Here is a 19,335-nt window from a genome sequence, read left to right on the forward strand (position 1 = left end):
AATATATCAACATCACGCAACCACCAACAATTGTGGAGGAGATGAATAATCAGAATGGTCCACCAGCTCCTCAAGAGAGGACCCACATAGGAGCATGAGATGCTCCATCTAATCACACTCAAAGACATGGCACTGTGCCACCTGCTGTCCAGAACAACAACTTTGAGATCAAGAGTAGTCTCATCCAGATGATATATAGCAACAAGTTTCATGGATTGCCAATGGCGGACCCATTGGACCATTTGGATGAGTTTTATATGCTCTGTAGCCTAACCAAGATAAATGGAGTTACTGAAGATGGATTCAAGCTTCGGTTTTTCTCCTTCTCTTTGGGAGACAAAGCACACATCTGTTAGAAATCACTCCCCAAGGAGTCCATCACCACTTGGGAAGCATGCAAGAAGGCGTTTCTAGCCAAATTCTTCTCCAACTCCAGAACTGCAAGGCTGCGAAATGACATTTCCAGCTTTGTTCAGAAGAACAATGAAACGTTCAGTGAAGCTTGGGAACGTTTCAAGGGATACACTACCAGATGCCTCATCATGGTTTCAGCTATGCTTTATTGCTAAGTACACTATACCGAGGAGTGGTCCCAAAGATACGGGTGTTGCTGGACACTGCAAGCAATGGTAACTTCCTCAACAAGGATGTCGATGAAGGCTGGGATCTCGTTGAGAACTTAGCTCAATCTGATGGGCATTACAATGAGGAGTACGATCGCACTGTGCGATCTACTGGCGAGGAAGATGCCATGTACAAGAGGGACATGAAAGCCCTCAATGACAAGTTGGATAAGCTCCTAAGCCAGCAGCAGCATGTCCATGGCATCTTAAAGGAAGAGCAGTTTCTGCAACAAGATGGGGAGAATGCTCAACTTGAGGATGTCAACTACATTAATAACCAAGGAGGTTACAAAAAGAGGTACAACAACTACAAACCAAACCCGAACCTGTCCTACCGAAACCCCAACGTTGCTAATCCTCAAGACCAAGTCTACCCATCCGGAGTCCAAGGAAACCAAGGTCAGCAAAAGTCTTTTGTTCAATACAATCAAGGATATGCTCCTAAGCAGCAGTACTCTGGCAACTACCAACCAATTGCACCACCTGGATTCCAACCACAGCAAGGCTCGCAGAACCAATCCCAAGAAGCTGATCTACGCGAACTGATTCAACAAATGATCCAGAGTCAAGCATCGGCTGCAATGGACAATGCCAAACGTTTTGCCGAGATGAGCAACAAGATCGATTTTGGATAGAACGATTGGGATCCTGGAAAATTTGCCTCTCAGGATTGGAAAAGTGGAAGTCCCCACTGATTTTATGATCCTTGATATGGATAAGGAACCAAACGATCCATTGATCCTAGGGAGACCATTCTTGGCGACAATAGGAGCAGTGATTGAGGTTAAACAAGGCAAGATCAGAATTGAATATGGGGAACATTTCAAGAAGGAGTTTGATGTCAAGAAAGGAATTAAAAGGCCAACCATTGATGGTCAAGCTTTTTCTACTAAGACAAAACAGAGAAAAGTCAAGCATCTTGAAGAAGTCAACACTACATTTGCTGTGGAACCTGGACAAGACTTGGAAAATCCATTGAATCAACCTGCTGAAACTGATATTTTTGTGGTGGTGATGAATGATGTATGGAATGATGACCTATGAATGAATGGATGGCAGGGTGTTTCAATTCTCCTTATGCAATTGTAGTATAAGAGGTGTCAATCCAATCTGAGTGTTTGTGAACAATCAAGATGTGCATATGAGTCTAAGTCAAGCCAGATGTAAAGGTTGTTTGTCACTAACAATCCTATGATGACAAGTAAAGTGCAGAAACTAAAACTACAAGAACTAGGAGCTAAATGCAAATGGAACAGAATGATTATGACAATTATGAAGCTAAAACAGAAATAGAAACTATGATAATGCAAGTATTGAACTAATGCAAGGTAAGTAATGAACATGATACTAAATGAATGCAACAGAAATACAACTAGAGTGAAACAGGACAAACATAAATCATAAACACAAGTTCTAGGTTGGAACTCGAGCAAGCACTCGATTGAGTGTAGATCGAGTGCAGGGTCGAGCTGGACAAATACGCAAAACAGAGCAACACAAGAAAAACAGAGCAATACCAAAACAAATCAAACAACGATCAAACAACAGGATTTAAGCTAAGAAATCAATAAACAAGAAAGGTCTTGAGGAGGGATTCATGGGCTGGACTAATGATTGAGGTCATCTAACTTGGTCAACAAATCTCAAACAACTTGAGCTAATCTCTTGACATATATTTCTAAGACATGTTTAATCCACTCTCATGGCAAGAAACAATCAAACTCAAGCATCTCTAGACTTGTTCTCACAAAGTAAAGAATCTACACAACCATGCATTAAGCAATATGTCAAAAATCAAACAAGACTTCTAATCTCTTAGCAAGCCTAATGATAGTCTCTAGATCTAGCCTTATCTATGCTCCTTAGACATTGGTATGATGCTAAGAGGCTTGAAATCAGATCCTACCCTCTCAGATATAGGATCAACATTAAGAACATCTAGCCTAGAAGAGATCTACAACAATCAAGCTTGACCAAATCAAACAAACCTCAAACACAACCCAGCCTAACCCATCCTCAAGATCCTAAGCAACTACTCACAAGCATACATGATGAACATCAAAATCATAAACCCAGAATATGATGAAACTTGCATGATTAGATAGATAAAGCAAAGATCTACAATATTGAAGAAAGAATCAAACTCAAATTCTCAATATTCTGAAAGTTATGAAACCAACAATATTGAAGAATTTAGTATTTTTTCTCCTTTTAAAAGAGTACAAGATCTTAAGAAAATAAAAATGCAAAAGGAATAATTCCCAAAAAGATAAAAACTAGGTTTTTGACTCTCTAAAAGCTGGTCTCTTTTGTGGCTGCAGGTACAAGCCCTTATATAGAAAAAGTAGTGGAAGCCCTAAAAACGCTAAAAGACAAAATAGCCACGCGGCTGGACCAACTCGACCTGGTGCTCGGTCGAGTGACCGGTCGAGTCCCTCTCAGCACACGGTCGAGTGGGCAGTCGAGTTGGACTTCGGACCCTGGTTCTTCAGCCTTAGCTCTCTTGCTTTCTCCTCAGGATTGCTTCACTTCTCCTCAGCATTGCTTCCATGCTCCTTCAGCTCCAAAAGCTTGCAAATAGACCATCTAGAATCAATGTCCAAGTTACTAGTACTATGATGCAAGTTGAATGAGCTGTACTTAAAGATTTTAAACAAGCATATCACAACTTTTACTGATTTGAGCCTTAGATGTCCACATGCATTCAAATCAACCATTTCCTTTAACATTCATTAATCAAGAACATGAATCAATTCTATGCATTGCTTAAACTCATTTGGCTTGGTAGTAAAAGGTTTAGAGACAATGATGGTCTCTCTTTAGAGTGGGGCTTATCAATATCAAGGTTCTCGCATAAAAATGGATTGAGCTTTAGAAGAATGCTAAAGGTAAGAACACTTAGACACATACAAGAACTAAACCTTGTCTACCCAAAGGTATCCAAAGTGTTTATCCTATCAATCTAAACCCAATTGACCCTAGTGCTATCCTTTAACTTATTTTCTTCTCTTTCACCCTTTTCTCTTTTGATTTTAAAGTCTTAGGAGAGGTTTCTTATTTGATGTTTCTAGTGGGATGGGGGATTCTTACTTATTTGCTATGGTTCTCTTTTCTTCTTATTCTTAAGACATATAAGCATTTTGCTAGATTTTTCTTTTCTTTCTTTTCTTTTCTTTAACTAGAACCATCTTCAACAACAATTTTTTTACTTCCCATCCTTTCACTAGATTTTGATTTTACTTAAATACATTCTCCTCCTAAAGACTCTAACCTTTTCCTTCTCTTTTCCTCTTTTCTTTTCTTTCTTTTTCAAACAACCAAATCCCAAACCCAACAATGAAATCACCTAGTCCTATCTAGTTTGGAAAATGCAAACTAGAACTACACAAGGCATTATTCATGTCAGTTCAAACCTAACACTTTCTACCAAGCTCAATCCCAAAATAGGCCTTACACACTCAAAAATAAACATGGCTTGAAAGAAGGGTTGGTTAAGGGTATTGGAGACTGATTTTAATGATTCAATCAGCTACTTGGATCAACAAGAGTGGTAAAAAGGAGAAAGATGATCCAAATATGTATATGATATCCATGAGTTTAAAGCAATGCACACATTGATATTTAACAGTCAATATTAAGTTCTTATAAGTAGGAAATGGCATCAAATCAAAACATGCTTCAATTTAGACCAAATGCAATGCAGAAATTCAAGGCTTGGTTCAATCTTATGCTTCTAACCACTCAACTAGCATCAAAGTACTATTAACTTGGGCATTGATCCTAGTCTAGTGAATAAAACAAGCTAACAAGGCAAAGCTCATCATAGATCCCTAATGCAAATATTATACAATCCTACATGAAACATGCTAAACAAGATCCTAATATGCAATGCAAACTACATGAACACTCTTTTTTAATAAAGATTTTTGCAAAAATTTTCAAATTTTTAGGGTTTTTCTATGCCTTAGATGCTATGCAAATACTAACAAGATGATGCTAAAAATTTGAAATAAGAACACAAAACACAATATCAAATGCTATCTCAAACCCTCCCCCAAACTTAAATCACACAGTCCTCTGTGGGAAAGAAATTTGTAAGAGGATTCAAGACCAAAAACAAAACACAACATCAAATGCAATGGTATTTACAAGGGAAGGTGATTGTGGTACCTTAAGGATTGGAGAAGAAACTGTCCACATCCTCTTGTATGCTGTCAAAAGTGTAGTTGGGGTCTTGTTGATGACTTGGAGGTGGAGATTGGGGCAGTTCGACGATGGGAATCGACCAGGACTCGGTCGAGTATGTGCTCGAGTGGGGGGGTCGAGCTGGACCGCGAGTCTCCTTTTCTTCTTCTAATTAAACTCCCTTGCTTCCCTGACCATGAAAACACCAAAACAAATATCAAAATAACAAAATCCTAATCATTATGTACAAGGATACCTTAGGGACTTCCTCCCTAGTGAGCTTGTTTAAAGTCACTAAGCTTGACTTTTGATGCCCTTTTAGGCTTGAGGAGCATCTTGGAGAAGCATCCTGGAGAAGCATTGTGCACTTCTCAGGTGTTTCCTTTTCTCCCAAATACTTCTTAACTCTCTGACCATTGACTGTGAACTCACTACCATCCTTGTTGAGAAGTGTGACAGCTCCAAATGGTAGGATCTCCTTTATCTCAAAAGGGCCTCCCCATCTACTTTTCAACTTCCCAGGGAATAACTTGAGTCTTGAATTGTAAAGCAAAGCTTGGTCTCCAACCTGTAGGTCTTTGATGAGAATCTTCTTATCATGGAAGGCTTTAGTTCAATCCTTGTAGATTTTGGAGTTTTCATAAGCTTCCAATCTGATTTCCTCAAGCTCATGCAATTCAAGGCTTCTCTTAGCTTGTGCTGTCTCTAGATCCAAGTTCAAAAGTTTGATTGCCCATAGGGCTTTGTACACAACTTCAACTGGGAGATGGCAAGACTTGCCATAGACCAGTTGGAATGGGATTCTTCCTATAGGTGTCTTGAAAGCTGTTCTATAGGCCCAAAGTGTTTCATCAAGTTTACTAGACCAATCCTTTCTTGTTGCTCCTACTATTCTTGATAGAATGGCCTTGATTTGTTTGTTTGACACTTCAACTTGCCCACTTGTTTGAGGGTGGTAGGCTGTAGACACCTTGTGTTTAACTCCATACTTCCTTAGCATTCCTTCAAAGATCTTGTTGATGAAGTGTGTTCCTCCATCACTAATCACAGCCCTTGGAATTCCATACCTTGGGAAGATTATGGTCTTGAAAAGTTTAAGAACAACTTTGTGATCATTAGTAGGGCTGGCAATAGCCTCTACCCACTTGGAGACATAGTCCACTGCCACTAATATGTAGACATTCCCATTTGAAGGAGGATTAAAAGGTCCCATGAAATCAATTCCCCACACATCAAATATCTCAACTTCAAGAATTGAGTTTTGGGGCATCTCATTCCTTCTTGTGATATTTCCCATTATTTGGCAAGCATCACACTTTGTGATGAACCTGTGAGTGTCCTTGAATAATGTAGGCCACCATAAACCAGCTTGTAGGACTTTTTGGACTGTCTTGAAAGTTGCAAAATAGCCTCCATAAGTAGAATCATGACAATGCCCTAGCACTCCTTCAACTTCATTTTCTGCTATGCACCTCCTAAACAGCCCATCTGATCCCTTTTTGTACAAGTAGGGTTCATCCCAATAGTATCCATTGATGTCCTTGAGGAGCTTTTTCTTCTTATAAGGGTCCATATCTGCTGGGATTTCTTCACACACCTTGTAATTGACTATGTCAGCATACCAAGGTAGATTTTCACTTTCAAGTGCCATCCACTCCTCTATCTCATCCTGCTCGATCGAGTGCCCAAACATACTTGGACGAGTGCTTATTCGAGTAGGCGGTCGAGTTGGAGGCCGAGTTGTCCCAATTTGCATCAGTTTCTACTCAGGCATTGAATCATCGATTGGAATCTCCTCCTCTACCCTCATTCTGGACAAATGATCAGCTACTCCATTCTCTATCCCTTTCTTATCAACTATTTCCATGTCAAACTCTTGGAGAAGCAAAATCCATCTAAACAACCTTGGTTTTGTGTCCTTCTTTGAGTAGATATGCCTCAAAGCAGCATGATCAGTGTACACAATTACCTTGGACCCTACTAAGTAACTTCTGAATTTTTCAAAGGCAAAGACCACTGCTAGAAGCTCTTTCTCTGTTGTTGAATATCTTCCTTGAGTTTCATCCAAGGTCCTACTTGCATAGTGAATAACATGCAGCTTCTTATCTATCTTCTGTCCCAGAACTGCTCCTACTGCAAAGTCTAAAGCATCACACATAATCTCAAATGGAAGATCCCAGTTTGGAGCTTGGACTATTGAGGCTAATATCAAAGCAGCCTTGATCTCCATGAAAGCCATCAAGCAATCTTCATCAAAGTTGAACTCAGTCTCCTTGCAAAGCAGCTTGTCAATGGCCTAGCTATCTTTGAGAAATCCTTGATGAACCTTCTATAAAATCCAGCATGCCCAAGAAAGCTTCTTATGTTCTTGACTGTTTTTGGTGGTTGAAGTTGTACCATGACTTCAATTTTTGCTTTGTCAACTTCAATACCCTTCTCTGAAATCTTATGACCAAGAACTATCCCTTCTTCAACCATGAAGTGAAACTTTTCCCAATTCAAGACTAGATTTGTCTCCTCACATCTCTTTAAAACCCTGCATAGATTAGTAAGACAAGAAGAAAAGGAATCTCCATAGACAGAGAAGTCATCCATAAAAACTTCAACCACATCCTCAATAAGATCAGAGAAGATTGACATCATGCACCTTTGAAAGGTAGCTGGAGCATTACATAATCCAAATGGCATCCTCCTATATGCAAAGGTACCATATGGACATGTGAATGTTGTCTTCTCTTGATCATTGGGATGAATATCCATCCAAGAAACAGTAATGGGTATGATTGGCTAATCTTTCCAACATTTGATCAATAAATGGAAGAGGAAAATGATCTTTCCTAGTAGCAGAATTAAGCTTCCTATAATCAATGCACATTCTATGTCCTGTTATGGTTCTAGTGGGAATTAACTCATCACAATCATTCTTTATTACAATGATTCCTCCTTTTTTAGGGACACAGTGGACTGGTGAGACCCAAGTACTATCAGAAATAGGATAGATCACACCAGCTCCAAGCAATTTTAGAATCTCTTTTTTGACTACTTCCTTTAGATTGGGGTTAAGCCTTCTTTGAGGTTCAATACTAGAGTAGGATTCATTTTCAAGGTGGATTCTATGCATGCAGAGACTAGGTGAAATTCCTTTAATGTCATCCAAAGTATAACCAATAGCTTTTCTAAACTTCTTTAGCTCAACAACTAGCAAATCAAGCTCTTCCATATCCAAGTTAGCATTTACTATCACAGGATAAGTAGAGTTCTCACCTAAAAAAAACGTACCTTAGCCCAGATGGGAGAGGTTTTAGCTCTACTTTTGGTGCTTTCAGTTCAGACCAGTCGTCTGTGGAGGACTCGGCAGTGCACTCGGTCGAGTAGTATTGGTGCTCGGTCGAGTGCATGCTCGAGTAGGTGGTCGAGCTATCTGTTTTTGCTGTTTGAACTGACTAGACTTCCTCTCTTAATGCTGGTAACCCCTCAAAAACCTCTGGATGGTGTGACTCTCCACATGAGTCCAATATATCTTCATAGGCCTTGGTTTCTTTATGGATGAACCCTTCCTCTCCACTTTTGGTCAAAGCAGTTCTAAGGTGATCTTTTTCTACTAGCTCTTCCATCAATTCTCCTGATAATTTGTCCAACTCTTCAACCCAAAAGACTTGTCCTCCAATTGTTGGTTTCTTCATAGCCTCTACAATGTCAAATGTCATTTTGAGGTCTTCTCCCAAGTTGAGATCAATCTTCCCTTGTCTCACATCAATTATTGCTCCTGCTGTAGCCAAGAAAGGTCTCCCCAAGATCAAAGGATCTTTTGGTTCTTCATCCATTTCCAAGACTAGAAAGTCTATTGGGACTTCCACTGCTCCAACTCTAACTGGTAGATAAAACACCATGTGGTAATCTTATTGATCTATCAGCTAAGATCAGGGAGATGTTGCATGGCTTATACCTTGTAAACCCTAGGCGCTTAGCAACTGATAGAGGCATTAGGCTTACTGAGGCTCCCAAATCACAAAGGCATCTATTGAAGGTTAAGGGCCCTATAGAGCAAGGTAGAGTAAAGGAACCAGGATCTCTTAGCTTTTGAGGGTTCACTTGCTTTTGGATTATGGCACTACACTCATGGCTGAGAATCACCATCCCTTGAGCTTCTTTGATCCTTTCTATCACAACATCTTTCAAGAATTTTTGGTAAGGAGGGATCATCACAAAGGCATTTATTAGAGGCATCCTAAGCTCAATCTCTATAACTTGTTTGTCAAACAATGTCTTGTATTTATCAACCATCTGTTTCTTAAATCTTCCTGGGAAAGGTAGTGGAGGCTTGTAAGGAGGAGGAATGAACCGGACTTCTTTTTCTTTGGAGGTAACTGGATTGATTTTCTCCTGAGAAGCAGCTCGATCGGGTACTTGACCACCTACTCGGTCGAGTGAGTGGTCGAGTGAGTGGTCGAGTGGTGCGTCGAATTCAACGGTGTTTTCATTCTGAGTCTCATCTTGTTGGAAACCCTCCCCTTCCTGAATTCCACTGTCCTCAGTGTTGGGATGTGCTCCTAGCCGTGTTGGTAAGACTCTTCCACTGCGAAGATTGATAGCATTGGAAAATTCAGTAGTTTGCACAATAGCTTTGCCCTTGTGATGGTCATGTTGTGGGGCAGAAGCTTGCTGATTTTCCATAGTCATAATCCTGGAAGTCAGTGTGTCAAACTTGGCATGAAGGTCACTGTAAATATCTTCTATCCTCTTGTTCAGCTCAGCAATTCTGTTTGCTGCCTCAATCTTCCCATTGGTTTGCCCAATCAACAGCTATTGTATCATTGCTCTTAGGTCTTGCTCCTGGCCTTGGTTAGTCTGAAACCCTGGTGGGGGACACAATTGGGGCTGGAACACTTGTTGCTGCTGCTTGGGTGCATAGTTGTTCTGTTGGTGAGGCTGAGGAGGTGGATAGACTTGGTCTTGAGGGTTGGCTACATTGGTGCTCCTATAAGAGAGGTTGTTCTGCTTGAATCCTCCACCTTGGTTGTATCCTTTGTATCCTCCTCCTTGGTTCTGCATATAACACAACTCAGCAAACTCCCTATCTCCTTCTTGGATTGGAGCTTCTTCTTAACCAATGAAGTGAATGGTTTTTGACTAGCTTAGGAGAATCTTGTAAAGCTTCTCATTGACCATCTTTAAATCCTGCTTGTATTTGTCCTCTTTATCAGTGGAGGGGATCCTTATGGTTCTATCATAATCTTCATTATAATTACCATCTGACTGAGCAAGGTTCTCAACCAATTCCCATTCTTCTTCCACATTCTTGTTGAGGAAGTTGCCATTTGAAGCTGTATCAAGAAGCATTCTTATCTTGGGAAGCACTCCTCTATACAAAGTTCTTAGAAGGGACTCATTGCTGAAGCCATGGTGAGGACACTGAGTCTGGAATCATTTAAACCTCTCCCAAGCTTCACAAAAGCTCTCATTATTCCTTTGAGCAAACCCAGAAATTTCATTTCTCAACCTAGCAGTCCTTGCATTGGAGAAGAACTTGGCTAGAAAAGCTTTCTTGCATGCATCCCATGTGGTTATTGCTCCAGTAGGAAGAGTCTTCTCCCATAGATGAGCTTTGTCTCCAAGGGAAAATGGGAATAGCCTTAACTTGAAGCCATCTTCACTTACTCCATTGATTTTTGTGAGTCCACATATTCTGTCAAACTCATCAAGGTGATCTAGAGGATCCTCTATTGGCAACCCATGAAATTTTTTGGCTTGTATCATGGAGATCAATCCACTCTTGATTTCATAATTATTATTGGCCACAGCAGGAGGCACAATACTAGCTCTTTGGTTGTGTGTGTTAGGTGCATCCCCAGCACCAATGTTCCTTGCCCTTGGAGCTTGTTGATCTTGTTGCTCCATGACTACTTGTTGTTCTTGTTCCTGAACTACTCTTCTGTGCTTATGTCTCAAACCCTTTTGTAGCCTGTGGATGTTGTCAATAGGTCTTTGAAGATTGTCTTTGCCTTTTGACCTTGCGTGCATCAACAAACTCGAGTACAGACTCGAACAGGTACATGGTCGAGCGCAGGCTCGAGTGGGTGGTCGAGTCGACTGGGAAGTGATGGCTATTTGTATCCGGCTTCTGACTCGATCAAGTGCTCAATCACTACTCGGTCGAGTGGTGGTCGAGTGGGTGGTTGAGTGGGTACCTGAAACTCAAGACAGCCAAGCAAAAGAAGATTCGAGTTCAGTAACCTCACAAGTGTATAAACGAACTTAATCTTAGACTAATAATGATCCTAAATGTCACAAAACAAACTCAAATGGGCAACGACGCCAAATTGAAACAGATATTTTTGTGGTGGTGATGAATGATGTATGGAATGATGACTTATGAATGAATGTATGGCAGGGTGTTTCAATTCCCCTTATGCAGTTGTAGTATAAGAGGTGTCAATCCAATCTGAGTGTTTATGAACAAGCAAGATGTGCATATGAGTCTAAGTCAAGCTAGTTGTAAAGGTTGTTTGTCACTAACAATCCTATGATGAAATGTAAAGTGCAGAAAGTAAAACTACAAGAAGTAGGAGCTAAATGCAAATGGAACAGAATGATTATGACAATTATGAAGCTAAAACAGAAATAGAAACTATGATAATGCAAGTATTGAACTAATGCAAGGTAAGTAATGAACATGATACTAAATGAATGCAACAGAAATACAACTAAAGTGAAACAGGACAAACATAAATCATAAACACAAGTTCTAGGTTGGAACTCGAGCAAGCACTCGATCGAGTGTAGATCGAGTGCAGGGTCGAGCTGGACAAATACGCAAAACAGAGCAACACAAGAAAAACAGAGCAATACCAAAACAAATCAAACAACGATCAAACAACAGGATTTAAGCTAAGAAATCAATAAACAAGAAAGGTCTTGAGGAGGGATTCATGGGCTGGACTAATGATTGAGGTCATCTAACTTGGTCAACAAATCTCAAACAACTTGAGCTAATCTCTTGACATATATTTCTAAGACATGTTTAATCCACTCTTATGGCAAGAAACAATCAAACTCATGCATCTCTAGACTTGTTCTCACAAAGTAAAAAATCTACACAAGTAGGCATTAAGCAATATGTCAAAAATCAAACAAGACTTCTAATCTCTTAGCAAGCCTAATGATAGTCTCCAGATCTAGCCTTATCTATGCTCCTTAGACATTGGTGTGATGCTAAGAGGCTTGAAATCAGATCCTACCCTCTCAGATATAGGATCAGCATTAATAACATCTAGCCTAGAAGAGATCTACAACAATCAAGCTTGACCAAATCAAACAAACCTCAAACACAACCCAGCCTAATCCATCCTCAAGATCCTAAGCAACTACTCACAAGCATACATGATGAACATCAAAATCATAAACCCAGAAAATGATGAAACTTGCATGATTAGATAGATAAAGCAAAGATCTACAATATTGAAGAAAGAATCAAACTCAAATTCTCAATATTCTGAAAGTTATGAAACCAACAATATTGAAGAATTTAGTCTTTTTCTCCTTTTAAAAGAGTACAAGATCTTAAGAAAATAAAAGTGCAAAAGAAATAATTCCCAAAAAGGTAAAACTAGGTTTTTGACTCTCTAAAAGCTGGCCTCTTTTGTGGCTGCAGGTACAAACCCTTATATAGAAAAGGTAGTGGAAGCCCTAAAAACGCTAAAAGACAAAATTGCCAGGCGGCTCGACCAACTCGACCTGGTGCTCGGTCGAGTTGGCTCCTCTTGTGCTCCTCCCACTCGGTCGAGTCCCTCTCAGCACACGGTCGAGTGTCTGGTCGAGTGGGCAGTCGAGTTGGACTCCGGACCTTGGTTCTTCAGCCTTAGCTTTCTTGGTTTCTCCTCATGATTGCTTCACTTCTCCTCAGCATTGCTTCCATGCTCCTTAAGCTCCAAAATCACCTGTTTATGCATGAAAAGATGCAAATGCAATGCAACTAAACTCTAATGCAAGAACAGTCCTAAAGCTATGCAATAATGGTCAAAATGGATAGCAAAAGATGCAAAAGATGTGAATATATTAAGGGAAAACAGGGTAAAATATATGAACATCACCTGCTACAGAGGAAAGGATTCCAGAACCTCTCCCTCCCAACATCCATGCTTAAAGAGCATGAAGAGTCAAGCTTAGTGACTTTAAACAAGCTCACTTGGAAGGAAATCCCAAAGGTATCTTCTTATTTTTATTTTCTTTTAATTTTACTTATTTATTTACTTTGCATTATTTTCGATTTTTACATATTTATAAACGAAAAAAAAAGAGAAGAAAGAGAAATTTTGGGGAACCCGAGGCTATACCCGAATTCGTACCCGACGCGCCTGGTCGTGTTCCCCATTAAGTGGCGAGTGGAGTCCGAATTCCACAAACCCAAGCCCACTCTAGGCGAAGCCCAAGTTGAAAACCCTAGTTGCAGCCACTTCTATTTAAAGAAGACTCTCTCTTCCCAAAGCCAAAACCGATAAGTGCTAAAAACTTTCAAACTTCTTCCTTTTCACCTCTTCTCTCTCTCAAACTCGAGTGTTCTATGATTTTCGGGAACTAACCCTATTAATATAGAGTCTAGATTTTCTTTCTTTTCAAGGATTCAATAATGGCTCCAAAGGTGAAGACTTACCAAAAGAAGGGGAACAAATCAACCTCCGCCGCTGCTAGAACCGGAGTTGAGACCGCCGAAGCTCGCGATTCACAAGGAAGGGGAGACGTTCCACATTCCCAATCGTTGGCTGGACGTTTCGCATCCCTAATCTGATGCTCAACTCGATCCGCCACCCGAGAGGATGCTCGAGCAACCGATCGTGTAGAGACCCGTGTTCACTCTCCCGACCCAGTAGCTGTTGCAATCCGCTGATCTCCTCGATGTAGGGACCTGTCTACGTCTGAGAGAACCATTACTGATCCTATGGAGGTCGATTATGATGCTGGTGGAGGAGAACCAAAGGAGATCTAAACCTCGCGGTTAAGGAGCATAGCTGTGGTTGCAAGAGATAAGAGACCAGGCTCTGAAAGGGCTGAGAAGGTAGCCAAGAGAGTAGCTGAGGAAGAGGATCGAGATTCAGAGGAGGAGAGCCATGACCAAGAGGAGGAGCAAAGAGAACGCACACGCCAAGCTTTGCGGAGGCTGAAGCAGAAAGAGGTGAAGATTCCGGCAAGCTTTTCAAGGTCCTCTGCAAGATGAGCTTTGTAGGAACCCGTTTCCCGTGAAACAATGAAGCAGTTGGGAATCACAAGAGACGTCGAGTTCCTGTACGACATGTGCCACCTGGGAAAGTTGATGCGAACCAACCTCGAAGCTTATGAGGAGGAGACAGTTCACTTCCTCTCCACACTGTGGTTGCAATATTTTGAAGACCACCCGACCCTACTACCCAATGGGGGGATCGGGTTCATCACTTACTCCATGCGCAACAAGGAATACCGACTCACTTACAAGGAGATGGAGAAGCTGTATGGTTTCAAGGCTTGGACTGGAGAGAACATGGAAGTGAGCAAGGAGGAGATGAAGTCCCTATGGCTGAAAATAGGAGACAAGCTTCCCTACAAGTCTACAAGCTCAGAATCAGCTCAAATAAGGAGCCCCGTTTTGAGGTACTTTCACAAATCTCTAGTTTGCACCTTGTTCGCTAGAAAGGAGACTGGGAATGTGAATGACCATGAGCTCCAGCTGCTAGACATTTCCTTGTGTGGAGTGTTAGACAATGCTAGGGATGGTACACCGCTAGTTGGAGATGTTGCAGACACTAGTATGGTCTTTGTGCTGCTCAACCAATTCCTTTACCTCAAGTCATGGGCTATGAAAACTGAGAGGAGGGATGGAGCTGGAGAGATCTCCATTGGAGGATTGGTCATACCGATCTTGGTAGCCTGCAATGTGCCCTTGAAGGGAGTGATACATGAGCCGAGGTGGCTAGACATCGACTACCTCACGCTGGCGAGATTTTTCGCTTATGAGAGGCCAAATGATATGTTCTTGTTCAAGTTTATCCATCCAGCTGCAGGGGGCGCCCAAATGATTCTACCGAACATTGTGTGTACCAAGGTCCGGCTAGGGAACGAGGTAGAGCAAGCAGAGCAAGGGCAGGGAGACAACTCGGATGAGTATGATTTTGAGGAGTATGTGTGCTCTCAAAAGCAACATGTTGGGGTGAGGCAAGATAAGGCAATCTGTTCCTCAGCTCCAAATTCAGCTTATCCACCCACATGGATGGGGAGGAGCGGACCATTAGGAGGAATGCGAGGATTAGCACCTCTAGAGCCCCACAGGGCATCCTCCTACGAGCCCCAGGCAGATGAGGGTGTCACGAGACCTGAAAGATTACGGAAAAGCCACTCAGACGCCTATCCGATACTTGACACGATGGGGTACATGATGCCTTATCCGATGCACCCATCGAGCACACATTTGGGTGAGTACTCAGGGGCTTTCCCTCCGCCTTACCAGATGCCGTATCAGATGCCCTACTCGATGCACCCTGCAATCCGCTATACGGGTGATCATTCCGGACCTCTCCCACCATATCCGTCGTACTACCCGATGCCCTACCCAATGAGCTACGCGAAGCCTTACCTGATCAACCCCTCGGATGCTAGTCCGAGCAAGTCGTTCGTGCGCATAACCGAGCTCTCTGATGAGCGAATCCTGGCGCCTTCTGAAGCCGGTGGCGACCCTGGCTACACGTTGGCGAGTATGGAGGCTACTACAACCTCCTTCTTCACCAAGACATGAGGTACCAAATAACATCGCATTTAGTTTTATTTCATTTTGTGTGATTCTTGGGTTATTTTTCAGACTTTTATGTACACAGGGACTGTGTAATTTAAGTTTGGGGGAGAGTCCTAGGATGTATATAACATTGTGTTTTATTTTCTTATTTCAAATTTTTGCATGCTAGTTTTCTTCATTTGAGTATGGATCTATTTTCATAAAAAACCCTAAAATTTTGAAAAATTTGAAAAAAAAAAAAAAAAAAAGAGTGTTCATGTAGTTGCATTTTCATATTAGGATTGAGTCTAGATTGTTTCATATAAGATTGTTGCATATGCATTTTAGGGGACAATGATTAAAACCACCTTGTTTAAAGTCAAACCTTAGGATTGAAGCTATAGCCCTTAATCACAGTTCATTGTTGCTAGATCAGTCTTTAGAAAAAAATGAAAAATCTTTGTTTAAAACCTTGTGTCTTTTGAAAGCTTCCTCCACTTGCTTGAACATTGAATTATCTCTATATTATTGGACTTAACCTGAACTTAAATTGTCTTGCTTATAGAATTTGAATACTTGCTCATGGTAACTCTAAAATCGGGTTAACACACCATTTCTACCAATCTTTTCGTTTGACCCGATTCGTTTTCCCGTACCCTTGAACCCAAACCTTTCTTTCAAACCTTGTATTGAATCGTTGAGTGAGGCCTTTTCATTGTGCTATAGGTTGTGAAACCTTTAGAGTATTGAGAATGACAAAGAACTGGCTCTTGTTTTAGCTAAGTTTATTATCATTTGGACTAGCTAATAGGATCGGTTTTGAAAGATAAGTGGTTAGCATGATTATTTGGGATTGGGTTGAGGAATAAAAAAGAAAAAAAAGGGGAAAGTCCCTAAGGTCCAATTTAAGTAGCTCTAAGTCTCTAAGTAAAAAAAGAGAGAAAAAGATCTTGCTATAGTCTCCGAGAAAGAAAAAAAAAGAGAGAAAAAATATATAATAATTAGGAGTTAGCAATGAAAGAAAAAGATAAAAAAAGAGAGCTAGATGTCTAAAGTTTAGACCTTAGGGATTATAAAAAGGGGAGTTAGGATCAAGGATGTGGGTAGTTTAATTCTAGGGGGTTTAATAAAAAAATAAAAAAAAGTGAATGAGAAAAGAGTAGATTATCAAGAGCTAAGCTTTGTATGCCCTAATTGTTCTCAATCTTAGATAGTTTTCACAACTGTCTAGCATTCCTTCTTTTGAGAGTAAGCCACCCAAAGAAATTGTTTAAAACCACTCTACCAAAAGCCTTACCCTTGATTCACCCTCCATTCGCGAGAATTCGCCAAATGATTTAATGAATGTAAAAGAGATGTTCTTTTCAATCCCAAGTCCTTGCTGTTGGTTGGAGGATGAACTAGATCGATGCATGATGATAAGAATAGAAAAATATTGGTAAGTATGTTGATTGATCTTAGCACCATTAAATTATCTTTAATGACTATAGCTTGAATCCTTCGCTTAGCTCAAAAGGTTATGAGTCCCATTTTAGAACTGCACCCTCCTACTTCCTTGCTAGAGGACGAGCAAGATTTAAGTTTGGGGTCTGATAACTCTCTAATTTACATGTTTTAATCATCAATATTTGTCCATATTTTGCATTGTTTCTACCCTAACCTTAGCATTTATAGGTAATTTACTGTAGGAATCCACATTTAGGCCAGTTAGGGTGTTGCATTCTTGCATTTGCATATTTTGGATGAAAACAGGTGCTTAAGAGCCAAAAATGGAGAGAAACAAGGAAGAATCCGAGCATGTACCTGAAGGAGCTATGGAGCAGGAAGAACAGTCCGAACACCAACCCGATCAAAGAGGATCTAAGAACAGAAAGAACAATCCGAGGACCTACCCGAAGAGCAAACCGGGCACATCCTCATGCACCCCATCGAGCAGACCCTCGAGCAGGACTGGGAAGCTAGGGTTAATGGGTTTCCATATATAAACCCCCCTCTTCTTCCACTCGCCCTATCACGCCGCAAACCCTCAGAACAGAGAGAGAGAGCTTCTGGGAGAGAAACTGAGCGACTCAAAACTCTTTCTACATTTTGTTAGGATTTAATTTCATTTCTTTTTGCATTTTCGATTCTATACTCTTCCACTATATTCTATTTTTAATATAATGCAATTTTCTTTTATCTATGCTGTTGTGTTTAATGCAATGAGATCTGAGTAGTGAAACAATGTTTCTAGGGATGGGATAGACGATTTTGTGTTCTTGATCGATTAGGATGTCTTAGCTTGGTTGTTTATGATTTATATATTCCCTTCGAGATTGGTGTTCTTAATGCTGTCAACAGACCGAGAGGCTGAGATTATATCTAAGGCGTTTTACCACCAAGAGGTGTAGATGAAATGCTTGAATCAATTAATGCTAGAGATTTACTCACTTAGCCTAAGAGATTAGATGAGTAAGGGGTTCATTGACAATAATGAATCGGTTTCTATTGCCTGCTTGGTCATGTTTCTCCAACGAGAGTTGGGTAGAAGAGTGATTAAGGTTGATCGTTTCTATCACGAGAGTGTTTTCACAAGATTTTAGAGATTCATTGTCAAGGGAATATTTGCTTGAGGGATGTAAGACATTTGTATTGGTCAGGAATACTTAGGAGTCGATTATCCCATCCTTAGAAGCTTTCGTATTTTAATTGTTTGCATTTTCTTACCTTACTCGATCCCTTACCCGAATAGGTACAAGATCTCCTGCTTCGAGTATCCCTTCGAGTTGTTCTTGTTCATCTTGCTCACTCGATCATCCCCCCCCCCCGATCTTGTACTCGAATGCTTGCATCGAGTGCTTAGGTCGTGTGGTTCGTGTTTATTTGCTTTCTTTTGTTTATTTTTAGGATTTTTAGATCAAACCCAACTATTGCTTGGCTTGACTTGCATAGTTCTGATCATATCTTATCTGCTAACATAACAACCATTTGGATTGATAACCCTTTGTACTACAACTGCATAGGGAATTGATACCCTGGGTGAAAATCTTGTTATCAATGAGGGAGTGAGGCCGACCTCAGGGATTATGGTTATCTCAGCTGTGCAGGCAGAGAATATGATCATGAAGGGGCGAGAAGCGTATTTGGTTACGATTTTGATGCTGGAGTCTGTGGGGCAGGTTGGTGTGGGTGAGATCCCTGTGGTTTGGGAGTTTGTGGATGTTTTCCAGTCGTTGCAGGGGTTACCACCATCTCGGTCTGATCCCTTCACAACTGAGTTGGATCTAGGGACGACGCCATTGTCCAAGGTGCCCTAAAAGATCGCTCCAGCAGGGATGGCAGAACTTAAGAAGTAGTTGAAGGATTTGTTGGACAAGGAATTCATTTGTGCTAGTACTTCACCGTGGGAAGCGTCGGTGTTGTTTGTTAAGAAGTACAGAAGTTTCTGCTTGTGTGTGGATTATCGAGGTCTGAACCGAGTCACTCTGAAGAACAAGTACCCTCTTCCGCGAATTGATGAGTTGTAGGACCAGTTGAGGAATGCTACTTGGTTCTCCAGGATTGATTTGGCATCATGTTACTACTAGATTTTGATAGATGAGCTGGATGTCAGGAAGACAATTTTCAGGACGAGATATGCGCAATATGAGTTTGTGGTGATGTCCATTTGTTTGACCAATGCACCAGCTGCGTTTATGAGGTTGATGAACAGCGTATTCCAGGAGTCCTAAGGAGCATGAGATCCATCTGAGAGCAGTTCTGAAAAAGTTGGAGGAGTAAAAGCTTTTCGCTAATCTGAGCAAGTGTTGTTTC

The 19,335-nt window shown here is 40.9% G+C and overlaps 2 non-coding genes across 2 annotated transcripts; one reads left to right on the forward strand and one right to left on the reverse strand.

The window, feature by feature from the left end:
* Positions 1 to 443: 443 nt before the first annotated feature.
* LOC147921031 (small nucleolar RNA R71) lies at positions 444 to 549 on the reverse strand. The gene has a single exon (XR_015591889.1). It is a non-coding gene; the product is annotated as a small nucleolar RNA R71 (small nucleolar RNA).
* Positions 550 to 10,203: 9,654 nt separating this feature from the next.
* Positions 10,204 to 10,310, forward strand: LOC147921032 (small nucleolar RNA R71). The gene has a single exon (XR_015591865.1). It is a non-coding gene; the product is annotated as a small nucleolar RNA R71 (small nucleolar RNA).
* Positions 10,311 to 19,335: the final 9,025 nt, after the last annotated feature.

This window comes from Camelina sativa, chromosome 19, assembly GCF_030686135.1.
Source record: "Camelina sativa cultivar CO46 ecotype springtype chromosome 19, ASM3068613v1".
Lineage (NCBI taxonomy): Eukaryota > Viridiplantae > Streptophyta > Magnoliopsida > Brassicales > Brassicaceae > Camelina > Camelina sativa.